General features: G+C 44.1%; 1 long non-coding RNA gene across 10 annotated transcripts; it reads left to right on the forward strand.

Annotated features, from left to right (window-relative positions):
- Positions 1–19236: 19236 nt before the first annotated feature.
- LOC123119981 (uncharacterized) lies at positions 19237–24188 on the forward strand. 10 transcript variants are annotated; one of them, XR_006459199.1, is made up of 11 exons: positions 19238–19747; positions 19835–19889; positions 19985–20295; positions 20383–20407; positions 20722–20820; positions 20911–21105; positions 21355–21532; positions 21620–21697; positions 22308–22376; positions 23422–23854; positions 23967–24188. It is a non-coding gene; the product is annotated as an uncharacterized lncRNA (long non-coding RNA). The 10 variants fall into 10 exon arrangements; XR_006459196.1 differs by having other exon boundaries at positions 19239–19747; positions 19828–19889; XR_006459193.1 differs by having other exon boundaries at positions 19239–19747; positions 19828–19889; positions 19991–20295.
- The last annotated feature ends 2220 nt before the right edge of the window (positions 24189–26408 follow it).

The following is a 26408-nucleotide window of genomic DNA, read 5'->3' on the forward strand; positions in this document are numbered from 1 at the left end:
TCTAAAAAAACATAGTAATTCAACCGTAACTCCAAATGAAATAATTTATATATGAAAAATGATCAGAAAAATCCAATCTTTCCATCTGTACCATTTTCATGCATGTTAGAGAAACCTAACCTTGCTGTTTAGATGAAACAAGATAATGCACTTATATGACTTTATAAAATGGGTTTGCATTTGAATCTTTGGTTCAAATGGACTCATCTCAATCTGTTCTAGCTTGCATTAGCCCAGAACACATTCATATTGCCATGTCATGATCATGCATCATATTGTGCATTGCATTGATTGAATTTCTTCTCTGTTGCTGGTATTTGTCCCCTCTCGGTAGACGATGTTCCGGCGTTGTGATCGTTGACACTAATGAAGACTCAATGCTATCTTCAGAAGTGCCAGGCAAGCAAAACCCCCTTGTTCATTCCGATACAATCCCACTCTCTCGCTCCAGCTCTCTTTTACTGCATTAGGACAACAACGTTTCATCTGTTACTTGCTGCGGTAGTTGAACCCCTTTCCTCTGCATGACCTGTCATTGCCATAGTAAATAGATGAAACCCACTAGCATGAGTTGGAGTTGTTTGAGCCCTGATGTGCCTACTCATTCATGCTTGTTTGTCATGCTTGCTATTGCTTAGAGTTGTGTCAGGTCTGATTCATCGGGAATGAATTGGAAAGTGGTGAACATGTCCTACTGTGTGAGAGCTAAGTATGTGAACACGATTTGGTAAAGGTAGCGGTGAGAGGCCATGTAGGAGTACATGGTGGGTTGTCTCATCGCAGCCGTCCTCAGGAACTGAGTTCTGTGTTTGTGATCCATGAACAATTACTACCACACATTGGGTTCCGGTAACTCGACCCCTCTCGGCTTATTAACCGCCTCGATCTCTGTCCAGGAGTTGCAACTAGTTTCTGGTGTTTGTAGGTTGTGTTAGTAGTCTACCAAGTGGTACCCAGTACAGGTGGGCTTGGGACAGACTAGGCACCATGGCATGGTGTACCAAGCGTAGATCCATCCGTCGAGGTGGGCTTGGGAACCCTGCACACATCGTTTGGGGCCGTGAGCGACACCCCGGCCGGATCTCCTTGCGGATGGAACCCGAATAGGCGATAAACCTGGACGAGAGACTTGTGTGGTTAGTCAGGTCGTGGCCGACTCCCTCGCCAGGCTTCCGCTTGAAGGTTGCTGAGGTACACGACGTGTACATGGTGGTAAGTGGCGAGAGCGTGTGTGAATAAGTACACCCCTGCAGGGTTAACATCATCTATTCGAATAGCCGTGTCCGCGGTAAAGGACTTCTGGGTTGCCTGTACAGTTCATAGACAAGTGAAAGTGGATACTCTAAAACTCGCAAGATAAGCGTGAGTGCTATGGATGGCGTTCTCGTAGGGAGACGGGAGCGGATCCATAGTGGTGTGTTGATATGGTGAATATGTGGACTCGTGTGCGCCACCTCAAAAGGGTTACTTGCAATTGTAGCTTAGGATAGCCACCGAGTCAAAGCTGGCTTGCTGCAGTTAAACTCCACCACCCCCTTTTGATACTGATGCATATGTAGATAGTTCTGATGTAAGTCTTGTTGGGTACAATCGTACTCACGTTTGCCTATTTTATGTTTTGCAGAGAGACGTCAGTCTCGCTAGTAGTTCCGTGTGGACTTCGACGTTTAGCTTGATACCTCAGCTACAATCTTGTGCCCTCGGCAGGATCTGGTAGATAGTCAGGCTTCTCAGCCTTTTTCATTTATAGATGTCTGTACCCATGCATGTTAAGCTTCCGCATGTGCTTTGACTTGTATGCTCTGAATGTTGGGTCATGAGACCCATGTTTGTAATATCTGGCTCTTCAGAGCCTAATAAATAAATACTATGAGTCGTAGAGTCTTGTTGTGATTCCATGTTGTATTTGCACATATCGAGCATATTGTGTGTATGATTGAAATGCTTGGTATGTGTGGGATCCGACAACCTAGTTGTTTATCCTTGGTAGCCTCTCTTATGGGGAAATGTAGTCTTGTGCTTCCATGAGCCATAGTAGTCCGCTACAGCCCGGTTCACCGGAGTCCTGCTAGCCCAGCACTACTGCTCCGGAACACTTGACTGGCCGGCATGTGATTCACTTCGTTCCTGTGTCTGTCCCTTCGGGGAAATGTCACGCGGTGACGTCCGGAGTCCTGCCTAGCCTGCTGCAGCCCGGTTCACCGGAGTCCTGTTAGCCCAGTGCTACAGCCCGGATTCGCACGCTGCTGACCGACATGCTCGATGTTGATTCATGTATGCCTGTCCCCGTAAGTTAGTGCCACTTTGGGTTCACGACTAGTCATGTCGGCCCGGGTTCTCTGTCATATGGATGCTAGCGACACTATCATATACGTGAGCCAAAAGGCGCAAACGGTCCCGGGCCATGGTAAGGCGACACCCGTGGGAATACCGTGCGTGTGGCCGCAAAGTGATATGAGGTGTTACCGGCTAGATCGATGTGACTTGGAATCGGGGTCCTGACACCTTGCGCATATTTAAACCACCAATTAATGATTGTGTGCGTAGCATAAACTAGCCATGACTCTGTGTGCTGGACTAACAGGCACTCTAAGGGAGCCTAATGTAGTGTACTGGAATTCCTACATGCCACCTACGATTTTGTGTAATGTACTGCCTCTGTTCCTAAATATATGTCTATGTAGAGATTCCAGTATGGACCACATACAGATGTATATAGATGCATTTTCGAGTGTAGATTCACTCATTTTGCTCCGTATGTAGCCTATAGTGGAATCTCTAGAAATACTTATATTTAGGAACGGAGGTACGAGGTAGTATCATGTATGACATCTACATATCTAATTTAGCAGCCAGTAGTAGGAATCATTGTCTGCACAAAGGGATTACCGGTCGAAAATCCTAGCAAAGCACGCTGGCAGGCACAGAACAATACAAGAGAGAGAGAGACACGCTTACAAGATCATAGCAATGCCTCGGTCCAGGATCTTGGTTGGCCAAGCTGTTAGATCCAGAAGAAACATCGTCCTTGTAGTGTTTGCCAGCTGCATAACAGGTAACAGCGACCTGTTAGTATATTTGAAGTAGATCGGGCAGGTGATGCTGGACGGGTTTAAAGGTTACAAGTACCTAGGCTATGGCGGGTGCTTGGCATCTTACCAGACGGTGGGAATCAGGTTAGAAACGTCAAGGGTGATAACACTGCGCTGGCTGTCGGGGTCCGGTAAGGAGATCTAGAACCGTCTTGTAGGGTGTTTGTGGAGCGGCTCCGGTAGGGTGGACTACGGTGTGGGTGAAGTGGATCTGTGGCCGTGAACGAGGGTGTAGGTGAAGCTGCTCCGGTGGTTGGGTTAAGGATGGTGTCGACGATGCGGATCTGCGGCCGTGGACGGGGCGTCAGAAGCTGCTCCGGTAGGTTGGATGAGGGTGCGAGGAAGAGGATCTGAGGCCGTGGAATTGTGAGTTGGCAAAGCGGCCCCGGTAGGGTTGAAAATGGTATAGGCAAAGCTACTTCGGTGGGGTTGACGATGGTGTCGGCGAAGCGGCTTCGGTAAGGTTGAGGAAGGTGTCGGCGAAGAGGATTAGAGGCCGTCGACCGGGGCGTCGGTGTGGCGGCTCCGGGGGGTGTGGACGAAGCGTCTTCGGTGGGGAGTACGAATGAGCCGCTGCAGATGCGCTGTGCTTGACGAGAGTACCGGCGAAGCAGATCCGGCGCCGTGGACAAGGCCGGCACTGAATGGGCTGTGGTACAGTGGTGGATGAGCAGTCTACTTGTTTCTAGGGGAGGTGGGAGGGGTAGATGCAGCCGCAGAAGCAGATCCGGTGAGGTGGACGCCGCTGGCAGTGAATGGGCTCTGGTACGCCGGTGGATGAGCAGTCTAGGGTTTTGAGAGGGGAGGGGAGAAAGGCCGATGAAGTACGGATGGTGTGATGTGAGATGCTCTGGTGCTGTGGAGTTAGTCGTTTTTGCGGGAGGGGAGAGGAAATGGGGGTGTCGTGTAGTGGGGGGAACCAGAAGTTACCAAAGCAGCCCCGACCTATTATGTAGATGAGGGCGGTATTGTATCTGTTGGTCTTCGTGCACCAAGGACAAAAGGGGAATTTCGCATGCTAAAGACTAAGGTGGCGGAAATTTTAGAAGGAGGCGGGAGATTTTGCCGCCCGCGGGATCGTTCATATCCAGTTTCAACTAATTTTGGACCGTGCTAGCGGGAAGGTCATGCGATACTGTGTACACAGGGCATGCGTCAACAGTTAATAACTAGTGTGAAGTCCACCCCAGAAAAAAAGACAATAACTCGGGATGATGCGCCGATAACTTAGACGTTCACACGGGCGCGGCCAATCGTATGGGTGTAGTGGCGCGTTCACAAAAAAGGGATCAAACGCTCAGCCTATGTATTTTTCGTGTAAATAGATAACTTAGTGTAATTGGTTATTTACTTTAAACATAATGCATTGACGTCTTAGTGTAGAGGCGCACAAAAAGAAATGGATATTGTAGTCCGCTACTTAAAAGTGTTACCTCATATGATAACATAGCCTCCATTTCATAAATTGTGTACCCATTGAATTCATATATGAATATTACATATATTACTTCATAATAGAACCTTAAATCATCCAAGACTAATGATTTTGAATGCAAGAGTAACAATGGTGCATGTACATGATAGCTTTGTGTACCCGTTGAATTCATATATGAATATTACATATATTACTTCATAATAGAACCTTAAATCATCCAAGACTAATGATTTTGAATGCAAGAGTAACAATGGTGCATGTACATGATAGCTACATTGGTTGTTTGAAGAAACATCACTGTAACTTTGGCATGCACAACTAAAAAGGTTTATTTAAATAGAAAAAATGTGATATGTGAGTGTCCAATCTTTATAGCGTTGAATCGATATTGTACCTTTGGCCACGATACGAAGTAGATATTGATTTATGTTCAAGCGATGCACATCCACGATCGCTAGATAGTGATACGTGAATGAATTGTGCAATCTCTCTCACATGCATACATATCTCATTTCCCTGTGGGCATCGGAATCACACACGCGCACTTCATGTATTTATCTCCCTCCGTCAAGGTTAGAATTCGTCTTTCTACCCCGTCCTACAAGTCTCTCACACAGAAACACACACGCTCTCTCTGTCGAACACGCCCACCCCTTTAATTCCGCCCACCCATAGCCACTAATGTCTCAAAGTATAATAATGTCTCTCACACATATGCCTAAGGTTAACTCGAGTTCTGGAACCATATGAATACATACAATGGGATTCCAATAGAGCACCTTTTGTTTTGAGATTTCGCTCTCTCTCTCTCCCCCTCTCTCTCTCACACACACACACATTATTTCTCGCTTCATTTTTTCCGGCACTTGCATGCACACAATTTTGTTTATCTTCGTGATGCTTTAAGTATGCCTCGCACAAATCCTATCTACCTATCCCTTAATATAGCTAGATATGTGTAACACAAACTCCTTCTCCCTACTAGCAAGATGCCCATGCGTTGCACCGAACATCAAGATGCATTTGTATGAGTAGTTTATCTTGTGGGAGAAAAGGATGAACGAGGGAATGCCTTATTTGCAAATGCGGAGAGGGGTGTGGGTATCTTTTTGCAAAATTGCCACAGTTTCCTTCCTATCCATCGGGTATAAATCGGATGGCCTATATTGCAGGATGGCAGGAACACCATCATCACCAACTCTGTTTTTTATAAGAGTAGGGATATGTAAGTGTCACTGCCCCCCCCCCCCGACACACACACCCACACCCACACAACCACACACACACACTTCCCAACACCGAAGGAGTAGGGTGACACCTCGATCTTGATACTAATCTATCGACTGGCTTCTCTCTCAAACACACACACACGCACACACACTACCCGACACGGAAGGAGTAGGGCGGCACCTCGATCTTGATAGTAATCTATCTACTCCTCTTTCAAACACACACACACATACACACACTCACTAGTTGTACCTCTGTGCCTACCGCGCACACTCTCGATACGTCTTTCTCTCCCTCCCCCTCCCCCCTACCCCAGCAATGACAGCAGAAGGGTGACAACTCGATCTGGTCGTAATCTGTCAATTGGTTTCTCTCTCGGACATTGTGTCTCTGTGCCTCGCTCAGTAGCCCCCTCGATATGTAGACTTCTTGTGCGCGCACAGCTGTAGTGACGATTGATGTCTACTACGCAACCTTCTTCTTGTAGATGTTGTTGGGCCTCCAAGTGCAGAGGTTTGTAGGACAGTAGCAAATTTCCCTCAAGTGGATGACCTAAGGTTTATCAATCCGTGGGAGGCGTAGGATGAAGATGGTCTCTCTCAAGCAACCCTGCAACCAAATAACAAAGAGTCTCTTGTGTCCCCAACACACCCAATACAATGGTAAATTGTATAAGTGCACTAGTTCGGCGAAGAGATGGTGATACAAGTACAATATGGATGGTAGATATAGGTTTTTGTAATCTGAAAATATAAAAACAGCAAGGTAACTAATGATAAAAGTGAGCACAAACGGTATTGCAATGCTAGGAAACAAGGCCTAGGGTTCATACTTTCACTAGTGCAAGTTCTCTCAACAATAATAACATAATTGGATCATATAACTATCCCTCAACATGCAACAAAGAGTCACTCCAAAGTCACTAATAGAGGAGAACTGTAACACCCATGATGCGGCTATATCTCCCACGTGTCGAGGCACGACTTAGAGGCATAACCGCATTGTGGTTTTGTCGCAAGAAGGGTCATCTTCACACAATCCCATGTGATGAACAAGAATGGGATAACGAGAGTTGGCTTACAATCGCCACTTCACACAACACATAAATATAATCCATACATCATCCAAAATACACACATAGACCGACTACGGTCAAGATCCAAATGAAAATAAGATAACCCCAAATGCTAGATCCCCGATCGTCCCAACTGGGCTCCACTACTGATCATCAGGAAAAGACACATAGTAACGACCACGTTCCTCGTCGAACTCCCACTTGAGGTCGATCCCATCATCTGCACTGGCATCGTCGGCACCTGCAACTGTTTTGGTAGAATCTGTGAGTCATGAGGACTCAGCAATCTCACACCCGCGAGATCAAGACTATTTAAGCTTATAGGAAAGGATGGTGTAATGAGGTGGAGCTGCAGCAGGCACTAAGCATATATGGTGGCTAACATACGCAAATGAGAGCGAGAAGAGAAGCAACGGAACGGTCGTCATCTAGTAATGACCAAGAAGTGATCCTGAACTCCTACTTACGTCATTCATAACTCAAACCGTGTTCACTTCCCGGACTCCGCCGAGAAGAGACCATCATGGCTACACACGCGGTTGATGTATTTTAACTAAGTCAAGTGTCAAATTCTCTATAACCGGACATTAACAAATTCCCATCTGCCTCATAACCGCGGGCACGGCTTTCAAAAGATAAAACCCTGCAGGGGTGTCCCAACTTAGCCCATCATAAGCTCTCACGGTCAACGAAGGATAAACCTTCTCCCGGAAAGACCCGATCAGTCTCAGAATCCTGGTTTACAAGACATTTCGACAATGGTAAAACAAGACCAGCAAAGCCGCCCAAATGTGCCGACAAATCCCGATAGGAGCTGCACATATCTCGTTCTCAGGGCACACCGGATGAACACTACGTATAGCTAAAACCAATCCTCGAGTTTCCCCAAGGTGGTGCTGCAAGTGGCTCTAGTTTGGACCAGCACTCAGAGGAACACTGGCCTGGGGGTTTAAATAAAGATGACCCTCGGGCTCGCGAAAACCCGGGGAAAAAGGCTTAGGTGGCAAATGATAAAACCAAGGTTGGGCCTTGCTGGAGGAGTTTTATTCAAGGCGAACTGTCAAGGGGGTCCCATAAATCACCCAACCGCGTAAGGAACGCAAACTCAAGGAACATAAAACTGGTATGACAGAAACTAGGGCGGCAAGAGTGGAACAAAAACACCAGGCATAAGGCCGAGCCTTCCACCCTTTACCAAATATATAGATGCATTAATTAAATAAGAGATATTGTGATATCCCAACATATCCATGTTCCGACATGGAACAAACTTCAACTTCACCTGCAACTAGCAACGCTATAAGAAGGGCTGAGCAAAAAGCGGTAACTTAGCCAAACAACGGTTTGCTAGGAAAGGATGGTTAGAGGCTGACATGGCAATATGGGAGGCATGATATAGCAAGTGGTAGGTAGCGCAGCATGGCAATAGAACGAACAACTAGCAAAGCAAAGATAGAAGTGATTTCGAGGGTATGGTCATCTTGTCTGCAAGGTTCTCAGAGTTGTCGAAAGCTTGATCCTCGTAAGTGTACTCAACAGGTTCCTCGTTCACGAACTCATCTCCCAGCTCTACCCAAGACAAGATCACAAGCAACGGAACCACAATCAATCACGGGAAAAGCACAAACAACATGGTGCAAAACATGAATGATATGCAAGATATGATATGCGATGCATATGCGTGCTCCGGACGAAAAATGATGGACAAGGCAGTAACTTGACAAACCAAGCATGCCACTGGAAAGATGAGATGATTTCGGTTGAAATCGATATAAAGATCACCGGAAACGGATGCACGGTTTGCAAATGGCAAGCAAAACAAAAATGACACGAATCTGCGATTAACAACATGATAGCACTTAGAATGCAACAAGTAACAATGCCACAACACCCCAACATAGCAACAAAGCATATGGCAGTAATCTACAGGAGATGCTTGGCAAAAGATGAACACTGAGCTACGGCTAGATCACAACATAACAGGCTCAAACAAGCATGGAAAAAGTGCAAAAGATATCAGGTTTACACACTTGGTGAAATTACTGGACATGCCTGAAACAGCATCAGGTAGCAATGTTCAGAGCACGAAAACAACCTGCTACAGGAACTTAACATGGCAAAACAAGGCATGATAGTATTCTACTAACTGCATATAACAAAAATCCCTTACTGACCATAAGACAAAAAGGACCAGAAGATATGATGGCAACCATGTAAACGCAGCAAGTTTCGTTAACAGGTTTCAGACACGGCAGAAAACAGAGCATGGCAGAAACAATAATATGAAGGCATCTTGGTGAGCTTGATGCACTCACTACAGATCTATTCATGACAAAACAAGCATACCTACAGCAAGATGGCATGTTTATGAAGCTATCCATGGCAAGAGCAAGTACATAGCATAAATGGAACAACTACAACAAGCTTGGCAAAATTGAATAACACGTAAACAATCTGTCAGAAATATTTTATAGCAAAAGTAGAGCAAGATTGAGTCATGCTATGGCACTCCATAATTGCAAACAAGGGCAGGAATGGATCAATTACAATAATATCTACAAAACATCCTTACTGAACATCTCCAAAATATGCATGGATCTCTCTGTAGCATCAAGTTTACATGGCAACAAAATAACAGCAGACAAAGACTTGGAGAAAATACTAAGTCCCTGAAATCAGAAACATTACGGAGCCTAGTTTGCATGCTTGTGCTAGTCACCACAGAGATCACAAAAATACATGGCATATACCTCTGTAAAGATGGCATGGCATAAAAAAAACACATGTAGAGCTCATGCCCATAAGATGCACAGATTAAATGCACAAAAATAACAAATCTCCAAGTTCTGCTAAGTAACAGCAGACAACAGCAACTAGCACTCTTGCACCAGAGATTTGGGCATCAAGATGGACGCTAATGAACATGGTCCAATGGAACAAAATGTAGAGCATCACGAGACGAACATTCCGATATATTACACGCTGAAACGGAGCTATATGCAGAGAGTTACGATGCAATGAACATGTGCACATATTGTAAAAATCATATGACTTGGGAATATTTCGGGGGGTCTCGGGGTCAACCTCCTGAGTTGACCCGATCTGGATCGGGACCACGGCTCGGCTCGGGCTCGTCGCCCGCGACGGGAGAGGAGAAGGGGACGGCGGCCGGAGTCGGGGGAAGAGGCGGCGGCGGCGGACGGCAGAGGAGGAGGCGGCGGCGCGGGGAAGAGGCGACGCGGTGGCGCGGCGGCGGGGATGCGTCCGGCGGCGGTGGACACGTCCGGTGGCGGCGGGGATTTTTTTTAGGGTTTGGACTGCGAATGTTTCGGGAGGGGGGGTGTATGTATAGGTAGAGGGAGCTAGGAGAGTCCAACTGAGGTGCGGTTTTCGCCCACACGATCGTGATCGAACGACCTACAGCATGGAAGTGACTTAGAGGAGTTGTGGGCTGTTTAGAGAGGGGTTTTGCTGCACACACAAAAAAGGCATCTGCGGTTACCCGGTTAACCGTTGGAGTACCAAACGACCTCCAAATGGAACGAAACTTGACCGGTGGTCTCCCGGTGGTATACTAGGGCCACTTGAAAAGCCTCGGTCCATTCCGAGAACATTTGACACCCGCTCACAAAACGAAAACAAAAGGGGTGCGCCGGAGGAGGTGGGAGTGCCGGATTGCAAAACGGACAACGGGAAAAATGCTCGGATGCCTGAGACGAACACGTATGCAAATGCAATGCACATGATGACATGATATGAGATGCATGACAAGAAAAAAATGCAAAACGGAAAACAAAACCCGAACACGAAGGTAATATCATACACATAGCCAAAAATGGCAAGAGTTGGAGTTACAAATATGGAAAGTTACATCCGGGGTGTTACAAGAACAAACGAAGAGATTATGGTAGGGTACGAAACCACCTCAAAGTTATTCTTTCGGATCGATCTATTCAAGAGTCCGTACTAGAATAACACCTTAAGACACATATCAACCAAAACCCTAATGTCACCTAGATACTCCAATGTCACCTCAAGTATCCGTGGGTATGATTATACGATATGCATCACACAATCTCAGGTTCATCTATTCAATCAACACAAAGAACTTCAAAGAGTGCCCCAAAGTTTCTACCGAAGAGTCAAGACGAAAACGTGTGCCAACCCCTATGCATAGGTTCATGGGCGGAACCCGCAAGTTGATCACCAAAACATACATCAAGTGGATCACGTGATATCCCATTGTCACCACAGATAAGCACGGTAAGACATACATCAAGTGTTCTCAAATCCTTAAAGACTCAATCCGATAAGATAACTTCAAAGGGAAAACTCAATCCATTACAAGAGAGTAGAGGGGGAGAAACATCATAAGATCCAACTATAATAGCAAAGCTCGCGATACATCAAGGTCGTGCCAAATCAAGAACACGAGAGAGAGATCAAACACATAGCTACTGGTACATACCCTTAGCCCCGAGGGTGAACTACTCCCTCCTCGTCATGGAGAGCGCCGGGATGATGAAGATGGCCACCGGTGAGGGTTCCCCCCTCCGGCAGGGTGCCGAAATAGTGTCCCGATTGGTTTTTGGTGGCTACAGAAGCTTGCGGCGGCGGAACTCCCGATCTATTCTGTTCCCCGAAAGTTTTAGGGTATATGGATATATATATATAGGCGGAAGAAATACGTCAGGGGATCCACGAGGGGCCCACGAGGGTGGAGGGCGCGCCCCCCTGCCTCGTGCCTCCCTCGTTGCTTTCCTGACGTGCACTCCAAGTCTCCCGGGTTGCTTTCCTTCCAAAAATAACTTCTCCCGAAGGTTTCATTCCGTTTCGACTCCGTTTGATATTCCTTTTCTTCGAAACACTGAAACAAGGGAAAAAATAGGAACTGGCACTGGGCTCTAGGTCAATAGGTTAGTCCCAAAAATAATATAAAAGTGCATAGTAAAGCCCATAAAACATCCAAGATGGATAATATAATAGCATGAATACTTCCTGAATTATAGATACGTTGGATACGTATCAGCATCCCCAAGCTTAACGTGCTCGTCCTCGAGTAGGTAAATGATAAAAGAAAGAATTTATGAAGTGTGAATGCTAGCAGGTGCATAAGTTTGATCAATGATAATTTCAATCACCTTTTGTAGCATCATTATATGTCATAACAGTAGCTCAACTCATAGAACTTTGCATGATCAAGTAACAAACTATTCACATGTTAAAGTATAGATCATAAACTTTCTTGAAAACTAACAAACTATGTTCTCAGTCATCAAACAATTGCAATTCATCTTATTTTCAGGAAGAGTCTATGTCAGAGCTTTGATTCAGCAAACTTCACATACTCAACTATCATTTAGTCTTTCATGATTGCTACCACTCAAAGCATAATTTTAGAACAAATAGTATTCATCGAACACAGAGAAAGATAGGGGCTTAATGTTTCGCCTCCCAACCTTTTACCTCAAGGGTAATGTCAACAATAATAATTCATGATCAAATATATTTGAATGGCCATATATGCTTAGATCTTTCCATCACATGATGCTTGCCAACTAAAGAGTAGGTTGGAATGAGAAGGAATACTACTGACTCTTGCATAAAAGTAAAAGATAGGCCCTTCGCAGAGGGAAGCAGGGATTTGCAGAGGTGCCAGAGCTCGAAGCAAAAACAGAGATGAAAATAATTTTGAGAGGTATGCTTTCATTGTCAACATAACGGCCAAGAGTTCCCAATATCTTCCATACTAGATACATTATAGGCGGTTCCCACGCGGAAAGGTAAAGTTTTTACTCCCTCTCCACCAACATTCACACTCCACGGCTTGTCCGAAACAACGGGTGCCGTCCAACTATCAACATTCCTTGGGGAGTTTGGTTTAAATTATTTGCGATTTTATTTTTGGTCTTTTGATCATAGGACTGGGCATCCCACTTACCAGCCATTTTCTCGTGAATGATGAGCGGAGTCCACTCATCGTGAGAATAACCCACCTAGCATGGAAGATACTGACAGCCCCTAGTCGCTACATGAGCGATTCGGGCATACAAAACAGATTATTATTTGAAGGTTTAGAGTTTGGCACATGCAAATTTACTTGGAACGACAGGTAAATACCGCATATAGGTAGATATGGTGGACACTCATGGAATAAACTTGGTTCAAGGAATTTGGATGCACAAGCAGTATTCCTGCTTAGTACAGATATTTTGGCTAGCAAAGGATTCTAAATAGCAAGCACCACATGTTAGAGGATCCATAACAATATAACTTCTATACAAATATACCCAAGCATAACTCATTATGTTGTCTTCCTTGTCCAACTTCAACTAATTTGCTCAGGTTTGAAAATAATTAATGGTGCTCACAATCATAGAAGATGTCCAAGATAGTATATTTATATGTGAAATCTCTCTTCCTTCAATATTCTTTCATGAATTGTTCAAGTGACCAATACAATGTTTGCTAACCTTCAATAAATTTACGACCTCTACTTCTTATATGTGAAGGCATTACTCCCCATGGGAAAGGCATATGAAACATATATAATTTTAGATTTATGACATTCAAATCATTCAACCATTTACTCATAGGATATAAGTGAAGCACACGAGTAAATGACAAAGTACTCCAAAAAGATATAAGTGAAGATCAATGAGTAGTTAAATAATTATGTAGCTATGTGAAGACTCTCTCTCATTTAAGAATTTCAGATCTTGGTATTTTATTCAAATAGCAAGCAAAGCTAAAGAAAACGACATTCTAAGATTAGCAAACATCACGTGAAGAAGCAAAAACTTAGGATCGACCGATACTAACCGATAGTTGTCGAAGAAGAAAGGTGGGATGCCAACCGGGGCATCCCCAAGCTTAGACGCTTGAGACTTCTTGAAATATTATCTTGGGGTGCCTTGGGCATCCCCAAGCTTGAGCTTTTGTGTCTCCTTAATTCCTCTCATATCATGGTCTCCCTAAATCTCAAAAGCTTCATCCACACAAAACTCAACAAGGACTTGTGAGATAAGTTAGTATAAACCAATGCAAAAACATTATCATACTCTACTGTAGAAAATCACTAAAATTATTATTCAACATTGCATACTAAATGCCTCTGCATATTTAATACTCCTATCCTCAAATAGAATCATTAAACAAGCAAACATATGCAAACAATGCAAACATAACAGCAATCTGCCAAAACAGTACAGTCTGTAAAGAATGCAAGATTCATCATAATTCCCTAGCTCCAAAAATTATGAAAGAAAATTCCCACTGTAGTAAATTTATCAGATCTTATTATGCAAAAGGTTTCAACATTTTATCACATTATGACTTTTCTAGGGAATTTTTGCAACAGCGGTAAACTTTCTGTTTTGAAACAGAAACATGTATACTTGCAAAATAAGCATGGTAAAGGCTATCCTTGACATTTTTATTGAAAATAGAGATGCAAAACATTATTCTAAATAACAGAAGGCAAATACTAACAAAATAAAATGACGCTCCAAGCAAAACACATATCATGTGGTGAACAAAAATATAGCTCCACGTAAATTTACCGATGGATGAGGACGAAAGAGGGGATGCCATCCGGGGCATCCCCAAGCTTAGGCTCTTGGTTGTCCTTGAATATTACCTTGGGGTGCCTTGGGCATCCCCAAGCTTAGGCTCTTGCCACTCCTTATTCCATAGTCCATCGTATCTTTACCCAAAACATGAAAACTTCACAACACAAAACTTAACAGAAGATCTCATGAGCTCCGTTAGCGAAAGAAAAGAAAACACCACTTCAAGGTACTGTAATGAAATCATTATTTATTTGTATTGGTGTTAAACCTACTGTATTACAACTTCTCTATGGTTTATAAACTATTTTACTAGCCATAGAGTCATCAAAATAAACAAACAACACACGAAAAACAGAACCTGTCAAGAACAGAACAGTCTGTAGTAATCTGTATCAAACGTATACTTATGGAAATCCACAAATTCTGAAATAAATTGGTGGACCTGAGGAATTTGTCTAGTAATCATCTGCAAAAAGAATCAACTAAATAGCATTCTCCAGTAAAAAGTTTTAGCTAATCTCGTGAGCGCTAAAGTTTCTGTTTTTTTACAGCAAGATCATAAAGACTTCACCCTTCCCAAAGGTTCTACTTGGCACAAACACTAATTAAAACACAAAACCACATCTAAACAGAAGCTAGATGGATTATTTATTCCTAAACAGAACCAAAAAGCAAGAAACAAAAATAAAGTTGGGTTGCCTCCCAACAAGCGCTATCGTTTAACGCCCCTAGCTAGGCATGATGATTTCAATGATGCTCGCATAAAAGATAAGAATTGAAACATAAAGAGAGCATCATGAAGAATATGACTAGCACATTTAGGTCTAACCCACTTCCTATGCATAGGGCTTTTGTGAGCAAACAACTTATGGGAACAATAATCAACTAGCATAGGAAGGCAAAACAAGCATAACTTCAAAACTTTAAGCACATTCTTGCAATTCCTACAAGCATACATTCCTCCCTCATAATAATTTTCAGTAGCATCATGAATGAATTCAACAATATAACCAGCACCTAAAGCATTCTTTTCATGATCTACAAGCATAGAAAATTTACTACTCTCCACATAAGCAGAATTCTTCTCATGAATAGTAGTGGGAGCAAACTCAACAAAATAACTATCATATGATTGAGAATTAAGATCAAGATGACAAGTTTCATGGTTATCATTATTCTTTAAAGCATACGTGTCATCACAATAATCATCATAGATAGGAGGCATGCTTTCATCATAGTAAATTTGCTCATCAAAACTTGGGGGACTAAACATATCATCTTCATCAAACATAGCTTCCCCAAGCTTGTGGCTTTGCATATCATTAGCATCATGGATATTCAAAGAATTTGTACTAAGAACATTGCAATCATGCTCATCATTCAAATATTTAGTGCCAAACATTCTAATGCATTCTTCTTCTAGCACTTGAGCACAATTATCGGAATCCTTATTTTCACAAAAGACATTAAAAAGATGAAGCATATGAGGCAACCTTAATTCCATTGTTTGTAGTTTTCTTTTATAATACTAACTAGTGATAAAACAAGAAACTAAAAGATTCGATTGCAAGATCTAAAGATATACCTTCAAGCACTCACCTCCCCAGCAACGGCGCCAGAAAAGAGCTTAGTTGACGGGGTGTGAGTGCCGCTTACCTTGCCTCCCCGGCAACGGCGCCAGAAACTGCTTGATGTCTACTACGCAACCTTCTTCTTGTAGACGTTGTTGGGCCTCCAAGTGCAGAGGTTTGTAGGACAGTAGCAAATTTCCCTCAAGTGGATGACCTAAGGTTTATCAATCCGTGGGAGGCGTAGGATGAAGATGGTCTCTCTCAAGCAACCCTGCAACCAAATAAAATAGAGTCTCTTGTGTCCCCAACACACCCAATACAATGGTAAATTGTATAGGTGCACTATTTCGGCGAAGTGATGGTGATACAAGTACAATATGGATGGTATATGTAGGTTTTTGTAATCTAAAAATATAAAAACAGCAAGGTAACTAATGATAAAAGTGAGCACAAACGGTATTGCAATGCTAGGAAACAAGGCCTAGGGTTCATACACTAGTAGAAAAAGGGCCTATTGTCCCGGTTCGTGAGGGCCTTCTGTCCCGGTTTGTGAACCGGGACTAAAAGGTCGTTACTAATGCCCTTGGCCTTTAGTTCCGGTTCTTACACGAACCGGGACAGAAGGTCCTCCACGTGGCCGCTGCGACCAGCCCAGGACGGAGGGCCTTTGGTCCCGGTTGGTGACACCAACCGGGACCAATAGGCATCCACGCGTCAGCATTTCAGGGGCTGGGGTTTTTGTTTTTTTTGAAAGGGGGGGGGTTTGGGGGTTTTGGGGGGTTAATTTAGGTTGTTATTAGGTAGCTATTAGAGAGAAGTGTCCTCTCTTATATCTCCGTGCTTGGTTTACCAACGCTACGTACGTACTGCTATGCCTAAACATGGCTTAGATTGAAGTGAAGGCAACATGTGGTGCATGTCGAAAGTAATACTAATCCTAACTTGATCAAGTTTGGATTGTACTACTTTCGACACGCACCACATGCATGTTGCCTTCACTTCAATCCAATCCATGTTCATTTCACCCGCTGATATATAATAACTCTTCATGCGCGCATCATGCATCATCATATATAATAACAAGTCCTACTAATCATCATCATACAACTTCTACTCGTTATTAATAACAAGTCATACGATCATCATCCTCACAGTCATCGAACCAACCCTACTTAATTGTTCTTAGCACATGATCATCAGTATTAGGTAGGACCGAAATACCCTCTTTAAGGTAAAATAGCATAAAACAATATACTTTCCCTAGTGCAAGTTCTCTCAACAATAATAACATAATTGGATCATATAACTATCCCTCAACATGCAACAAAGAGTCACTCCAAAGTCACTAATAGAGGAGAACAAACGAAGAGATTATGGCAGGGTACGAAACCACCTCAAAGTTATTCTTTCGGATCGATCTATTCAAGAGTCCGTACTAGAATAACACCTTAAGACACATATCAACCAAAACCCTAATGTCACCTAGATACTCCAATGTCACCTCAAGTATCCGTGGGTATGATTATACGATATGCATCACACAATCTCAGATTCATCTATTCAATCAACACAAAGAACTTCAAAGAGTGCCCCAAAGTTTCTACCGAAGAGTCAAGACGAAAACGTGTGCCAACCCCTATGCATAGGTTCATGGGCGGAACCCGCAAGTTGATCACCAAAACATACATCAAGTGGATCACGTGATATCCCATTGTCACCACAGATAAACACGGCAAGACATACATCAAGTGTTCTCAAATCCTTAAAGACTCAATCCGATAAGATAACTTCAAAGGGAAAACTCAATCCATTACAAGAGAGTAGAGGGGGAGAAACATCATAAGATCCAACTATAATAGCAAAGCTCGCGATACATCAAGATCGTGCCAAATCAAGAACACGAGAGAGAGATCAAACACATAGCTACTGGTACATACCCTTAGCCCCGAGGGTGAACTACTCCCTCCTCGTCATGGAGAGCGCCGGGATGATGAAGATGGCCACCGGTGAGGCTTCCCCCCTCCGGCAGGGTGCCGGAATAGGGTCCCGATTGGTTTTTGGTGGCTACAGAAGCTTGCAGCGGCGGAACTCCCAATCTATTCTGTCCCCCGAAAGTTTTAGGGTATATGGATATATATAGGCGGAAGAAATACGTGAGGGGAGCCACGAGGGGCCCACGAGGGTGGAGGGCGCGCCCCCTGCCTCGTGCCTCCCTCGTTGCTTTCCTGACGTGCACTCCAAGTCTCCCAGGTCGCTTTCCTTTCAAAAATAACTTCTCCAGAAGGTTTCATTCCGTTTGATATTCCTTTTCTTCGAAACACTGAAATAAGGGGAAAAACAGGAACTGGCACTGGGCTCTGGGTTAATAGGTTAGTCCCAAAAATAATATAAAAGTGCATAGTAAAGCCCATAAAACATCCAAGATGGATAAGATAATAGCATGAATACTTCATAAATTATAGATACGTTGGAGACGTATCAACGATGACGCTGAACCCAGTGTGCCTCGTTTTTACCGGCCTCATGTGATAGTTTTCACCCTGTTTTCTGTTAATTAACAAGGCAACCTTTTCTTTGTTACTACTAGTGAATCTGGAATCATTCGGGGCAGACATAAAATATATCACTTCAACCCAATTATCGCAGTAACTATTTTAAAAGAAACTAGCTAGATGCCCGTGCGTTGCACGGAACATCAAGATGCATTTGTATGAGTAGTTTATCTTGTGAGAGAAAAGGATGAATGAGGGAAGGCCGTATTTGCAAACGTGGAGAGGGGTGTGGTATATTTTTGCAAAATTGCCATAGTTTTCTTCCTATCCGTTAGATATAAATCCGACAGCCTATATTGCAGGATGGCACGCACACCATCATCACCAACTCTGTTTTCTATTCCCTCTGTTCCTAAATATTTGTCTTTTTAGAGATTTCAACAAGTGACTACATATGGAGCAAAATAAGTGAATCTACACTCTAAAATATGTCTACATACACATTCGTATGTGGTAGTCCATTTGAAATCTAAAAAAGACAAATTTAAAACAATAAAGAGGCTAGCCAACTAGCTTGGAGAATGCTCCCCCGATCGCGTCCTTCGTTGGCCCTTCAATGCTGGTCAGCGCAGTCTTTTTTTCGCTCCTGGCCGTTGGATCCTCGCTGGGAATTCACCTGTGCCATTTTCACCGCGTGGTAGATCCTGGACGGGGTATGACATGTGGTCTCGGGCTAGCTCCGATTGGCTGGGTGCCAGTTTTTCGGGTGCGCGGGGCAGCCTCTCCTGCCGCGCCGCGTGCGCGCGCTCACGTCGTGGGGACGTGCGGGCCTGTGGTTGGGCGTGGGCGTGAACCCTAGCCCCCCAGTGCCCAGCCGCCACACCCCTGACCCCTCCCTCCTCACTCCCTCGCCACACCGTCGCACCATCTCCCTCCTCCCTCCTCCCTCATCACCAGCCGCCGCAACAGGGGATTTGCGGCCCCTCCATCATCACCAGCCGCAGCACCAGGAGATTTGCCGCCGCCGAGATCCAGCGTCTTGCAAGGTCCTCGGGTCAGCCTTGTCGCGCCCGCCACTCTGTCGACCAGATATGCGCCCTTGACTCCCTCTTCTCTCGCGTCGCGCGGTGCCTGCTGCTCCACCATGCCACAGTTAACTCGTGGATGACAGGGCCATGGACCGGTCCTTAAGGAGAGAAGGAAGATGAGGGAGAGAGAAGGAAGGAGAGGAGGGAGAAGGAGAGAGGAAAGAGGAGAGTTTGCCACAAAAATCTTGCTGAGGTGCTCCTCTCTATTTTCCTATTACTTTCTCCATCACACATGTTTAACTTTGCTGATATATGGGTTTTATAAACATGAAGTGTACAGATCTGAGGATGAAGAGAAGAAGAAGAATTTAGCTGAAGGGGTGAAGAAAATCAAGGTGATTTTCCTCCCTGTTTTGAACCTTTGTTCTTGCATTTAGATGATACAATTTGTGAACATGTGTATGTGCATTTATGAGATCTTTGCTGCTAGGTACAGAGTTTATGGTTACTGAAATAGGATAATAGAGAGTCACAGCTTCAGTTTTCAATTACAGTAGTTGATGTGTTATGTTTGCTGCAATGTGTCATGTGTGTTTGAGAGAGAGGGATGAAAAAGAGGGGACTGGAAGCTTGATCATTGCCAGGATCTGGATTCAGAGAGAGGGGTGAAAAAGAAGGGACATGGATTCAGAGAGGGATGAAAAGAGGGGACTGAAAGATCTTGCATTGCGTTTCTTCATCTACCAATACGGTTTTGTGTACCATTTGAACATAACCAAGTAGTATAACCAAAGTGTGCTGGTAATATCCCTTTCTTATTTTGTAATTGGACAAATATTTGCACATATGCCATGTCTATGCAGTCTTTCTAACTAATGCAATTTCTAGGTTTATGGCTTCTCATGGGATGAAGGTAAAAACAAATTTATATGTTTCTTCAGTTTAGTTTGGTCTGCATTTGTCTCAGAGAGCGAGTGTTCACAGGTCCAGTGCTTATGCCGTTATTAATTAGTCCGGATTCTGTTCTCGTGTAGAATATTCTGTTTAGTTTGGTCTGCATTTGTCCCATAGAGCGAGTGTTCACAGGTCGAGTGCTTATGTCAGTTATTAATCAGTCAAGATTCTGGCCTGATGTAGAATATTCAGTTTAGCTGGTCCACATTTGTCCCAGAGAGCGAGAGTTACTGATAAAATACTTGGCTTAAATTAAATTTTATGGATTTGCAGGCTGAGGTGAGCATCATGAAGATGAGCAGGCGAGTGGCTGATACAGAGAGCTCCTCGAACGGGGAAGCAGCATTGTTGGAGGAACTCGAAGATGAGAAGGTCAATTTTGGCATGTCCAGTTCATGCAACCTTTGCATCTTTACATATCTTCGCCTTACTGCCATTTTATTTTTGCTGCTTTGGGATTAGGTTCCGAAGTCATGCCTTTGCCTTACTGTTGTGCTGATACTGGATGCAACATTGTGGACCTCTGGTTCGAGCATGGCCAGCATGGCCACGGATTGTAGGGGAGGAATGTATTGCCTAATGAGTTGTATGCTTTCTTCAGATCCTCTGTGCTCCCTGTCACATCTGGCTTGGCCACCTACAGATTCTTGGGTCCAGGTGAGCTCTCCTTCCACTCTGCAAGTTTTGCTTGCTCTTTCTGGGCTATTTGTGAAGGCTAGCCCCTTTCCTAAGTCTCTTATTTTATTATGGATCATGGAAGTGGGGAGTGTAACTCACATTTTTATAACACCGATCCTTTAGGTATATATACTTTGGTTTTCTGAAAGTGGATTGCATTTGCTTCCTGATCACATTGAAACAAGAGTGGAAATAACCATCGTCCGCCGACCGTTCTTCCTCCCTCAGGTTCCTGATCTGAAGCGGAGGAACACGAGGCCGCATCCATTAAGTGGCAGAAGGGGGTTGCAACGATTTTCTTCAGTCTGACAATCATATAGTAATTAGACGGTGTAGTACTATGGCGGTGGTATACTGATTTGGTGTAAGAATCACTAACATGACTTTGCGTGTACAAATCTTACAGGTAAATGATATTAAGAATTAGTAGCGTGTTTTTTTGTTTACTGCTGGATTTGCTAACAAGCTGTCTCTTGTGTTGATTGATATGCAGACTTGCTGTTTTTTGTTCAGTTGAAGGGCCCTCCAGGCTTAAGATCTTTCGAGGATAATTGCGTCATTGAATCTGAAGGTATATGATTGGTTTCTCAACTCATGTATCGATAAGCTTTTTTTTCATCCTCAATATATTGTTACTTACCTGACTTGTCGTACATTTGTGAGGTTTCTGAGGAAGTTCACTTCTTGCACACGGCGTATAACTTGAGTTGCCTACAAATGATTTTGCCAGTTTGACGAAAACTTAGAATAACCAAGGGAACTTTCTAAGTTTTGTTGTTCTTGCTCTTCTCAGATTTTAGGTTGGGGGTATTAACATATATGCCACACACTAAGTTTAGATCTTAGTGTGAGATTAAATTGGCATAAATCCTTGTGCCATGTTGAAAAAGTAGAATTACAAAAAAGAAAGGAAATATTAAAGAAGGGATATGGTTGATTAGGTTGTTGTGGTGTTTCTTTGTAAATAATTACATGCTAACTTGCTGGTTTAGTTTAGGTGTGTGGAATATAGGAAATACAAGGAGAGACATTTCAGTTGCAATCCATCTTTTACTCTATAGTTGTGCGCCGCCATGGCGTCAATTTTGAACTTGCAAACTGAACTGTAAAATGTTTTAATGCCTTGGCGCATGAAGTTTTCTTTGCCTGCTCTGACTACTTCATTTATGTTTATTTACCAGGTTATGCGATCTCCTATGTTGCTGCATGTTGATCTTCTGTTTTGTTGTAACTCTGTTTTGCTGCTCGAGGTTTGCTTCCTTGCTTTCTAGCTACATGTGTATTCTTTGATTTCTAGCTACATGCATGTTTTCCTTTTGCTCACGGAATAGTTTACTTATATTGAACAGTAGCATCTCTGTTACTACAGACATTCTAGGCCCGTGCTTCTTCACGGTGGCCATCTCTTTTTTTGTGAGAAGTGTGCCTTATGGCTTATTCTTCTATATTCAGTTCTTCTGCCATTCAACAGTCAATACCAAGCCATTTTTATGGAGCCGATAGTGTTCTGGTGGTCAGTGATAACTGAAAATCTCTTTCATTATCATTGCTTGCTATGTAGCCATTTTTCTTCTTTTCGCTTTGCTTTGATGTGTTTGTTTCTATGGAGTCTCTGCTACCTTACAACATCAAGATGAAAACTAAGCATCTGAGTTTCTCGGAGCAGCCCTACACGTGGTTGTTGTGCCTTTTTCCCTTGTGCTTTCGAAATGCAACATGACAGTAGTCAATGTCATATATCATGGTTGTAAACCTATTAGATTTGGGACAGAGGAAAGTGTGAAGATCTTCTGATTATTGCAAAGTAAAAGTTGATATTAGTGCCAGCTTAGGTGATCTGGTCCAAAGGGATATCTCAGCTTTATGAGTTGATAGTATATTTGCATCTAAGAATAAACCTTAGGTTTTGGACAGAATTTATGAGTGAAAGTATTCTGGTGTATACAAGCCTTTTGTGCAGGATTGTCATGGTTATTGTGGTTGTCAATTTGTTGACAAAATAGTTCCAATGGATATCTTTTTCGGTGTCGTATGGTAGATATATTTGGTCTGCTCTTTCATGCGTTCTTCGGCTTTATGATTAATATTCCCAGAAATTTGAACAAAATTGAGCTTATTAAATATACGTCCCAGGAAATTTAGATTATTACAGTGGGGGCACTCCTTTGCACGGTTTTCAGTACAAGAGATTTAACCTTTTTTGCAGTATCATTCTCCCTGGCGGATTACATGTAGGTTGTTTTAATTACAAGCATGCCTTCAGCTCATGGTTCTTATATTTTTGATTTTCCATAGGACAATTTCCTGGATTAATCTCTATACTGGAGATCCAGGAGTCCACCCGAATTCAGTCTCCAAGAAGCCTTTCATCCAGGATGCACCAAAATTCTAATGTTATGTGAAAAGCGTGTGTGCTAGATGTGGCCACTGTCCAGCGTTTTGATTTGTCCACTCAGGTGCTTTTGTCTAGGTGGTAACACAACAAGCTGCTTATCTTGTAGATACTTATCATATGTACAATCCTATGTTCGTTCTGTATGCATGTTAGAGCAGGAGCTTCTGCCCCTATGTGAGTTATCCTATGGGAATTAGCAACTTTGCCTGTACTTTCGAGTGGGCTGAATCCAATGCAAGTTTTTGGAGCAGTTGGGTTCCAGAACAAACGACTAGGTATTCCCAAAGAGGTCAATCCACTGGTGGCTAGCATAATATCTTCATGTTGGGACAAGTAAGATGACAGATCATTTCTCAAAGAATATGTCGCTGTTCTCAAAATTTTATTTTCTCTTGTTTTCTGCTCCTTGCCCCACTAACTGTGACCTCAACGTTCTTGGGTGCAGCGATCAAAGCAAACAACCATCGTTCTACCAGCTCTTGTCATCGCTGAAGAAATTACAGTGGTTACTTGTTACAGAAAGCCTATGACAATTTGCGAGTGTTGTTTGTGCATTTTACTGGTTTTATGGCAGGTGCATGTTTGAATTCAGATGGCAGTGGTCTCCTTGTTTACAGTTATAAGAATAATAAAAATATTGATAATGGTCTTTCCACTATTACAATCTCAGATTGCGTTACTTGCTTCCATTAGAAAGGAACTGTGGCTCATGGGTTTACTGGATGATCTTTTTGATAGACATTTTCAAAATAGCATGGTTTAACACATGGGCTTTCTACTACGAGTATCAAATATGTCCTTGCAAAATGAAACTATTTTCATCGACAACATGTCTTTAATGGGTCTCCGCGCTATTTGGTGCAACGGGTCAACTAGTATTTAGGAACGGATGGAGTATAAGAGTAGACATGGTGATATATCTCCAGCATGGTCTACAACAAAAATGTGCTGGACTGGTTAGCGCCGGATGCTCGCAACGTGATGACATGAGTTCGAATTCTGTCTTTAACTTTAGATTTTTACATTATATATTACTTATTTAATATATACTTCTTTCGCTACTGTATTGAAGTGCAATCCATAGAGTACTTAGAATACAAGATTAACGATGGACTTGTTTCTTTTTAACTTTCTGTACGAAGCTGTAGCCACCCTGCAAGTCACGTGTACATTGTACATGCAATTAACTTTTTATAGACGGACAATCATACACGCAATTAACTCAAATGGATTGGATGTCACTCTATTATTTCCAGCATAAGAGCATCTCCAACGGCAGCCGGCAAATTTCCTCCCGCTTCCTTCCGCAGAGGACGACATCAAACGCCAGCGGCATACATTTTCACAACTCTAACCAACCAGATGAAATTCGTGCAAACACGGACTGATTTCATATAAGCATGAAGGATTTCGTATAAAAAAGCCGGATCTTCATATAAACATGATGGATTTCATTACATTTACATGAACTAAGCGGTGCCAATCCGGCTCTCTTGTATAATTAATACTCCCTCCGTCCGGAAATACTTGTCCTAGAAATGGATGTATCTAGACTTATTTTAGTTATAGATACATACAATTTATCCATTCTTAGAACAAATATTTCCCGCCAGCTGGAGAGGGAGTACATAATCTAAGTGGCCGCCCGCGGATCCCTTTGTCTTCCTCATGTCCAGCAGACACTTTGCGGGGTCGACGAAGGTCCTCGGAAGAGACGAAGAAGCAAAGAAACCATCTGAATGCGCAGCCGTCGCCTCGGCGGTGGCCTTCATGGGACCCAAGTGGCGGCGGCCTCTCGTGTTCTACTTCTCCTCGATGATGGCGGTGGACACGGAGAAGCTGGCCACTGACTCGTCGCTGTCCACACACCCGACTTCTGTCTCTGCCTGATGGCGCTGCCGCAGGCATGGGAGGCGCGCCCACAGACACGGGAGGCGCGGTACAATGCGGCAGTGACGACGCCCGTACCGGTGTGCTCGCCGCCGTGCCGGCGTGGAGCAACTTGCCACATCGAGCTGAACTGGAGCGGCGAACCACGCGCCTGCTTGGGGCGGCAACTGGCTCCGTCGGGCCAAGCGAGGTTGGCGAAGCACCGAGCGGCCTCGCCCGTATCCGGAGGGCTCGGCGGGCCACCCAGCCGGGTAATATGCCGGAGAACGGCTCCTCGGAAGCCATCGGAAGAGTGAAGAAAATGGTGAAGGAGGAGATGGGGGAGCGGCGGAGGGGTGCGATTCTTGCCCGCTGTCTGTCTGGCCTCGTGTAAATAGAGGGCGGACGGTAGGAGCTTGGCCGGCGTCTGGCCTCGTTTAAACTGAGGGCGGATGGGAGGAGCTCAGCCGGTGTTGGCGTTTAATTCCGGCCCGCTCATGAACGGACGTGTGGCCGGAGTAGGTTTCTCGGTTTGTATGCGGGTTTAATGCAGGCGAGGAGGCGTGTTCAGCCGGGCGTGCAGCGGGCGGCGCAGTACTATTCGATTTGACAGCGGGCGGCGCAGTTCCCGATACGGCTTTAATGCAGACGAGGGAGGGAGTAGCGGTTCCCGAAATGTTGAACAGCCAATGCATCCTCCTTCAATTAATGCACGAGGGAAGTAATGGGAGGAGACCGGGAAAAGAGGTTGCATGACGTGAATGCAACGCAGTTTGCCCTCATATAAAGGCGCCCCTCCATTCCAATGCATCTACCACATCGTACGCACCTAAGCATTTGCCTAAGCACCTACACTAAGCGCAAAAGAGCTCACTCCAGACCCATGGCGGCGATACCGCGAGCGGCCAGCGGCTGTGCCAGATGGTCCACGACGTCGGTCTGCGGCATATGGCGCCGAGGATCGTCTCCAGACGGTGTTGGAGACCGGCTGGTGGATGGCCGCCGTCGACGCCAACTA

The sequence above is a fragment of the Triticum aestivum genome, chromosome 5D (genome assembly GCF_018294505.1).
Source record: "Triticum aestivum cultivar Chinese Spring chromosome 5D, IWGSC CS RefSeq v2.1, whole genome shotgun sequence".
In the NCBI taxonomy this organism is placed as follows: Eukaryota; Viridiplantae; Streptophyta; class Magnoliopsida; order Poales; family Poaceae; genus Triticum; species Triticum aestivum.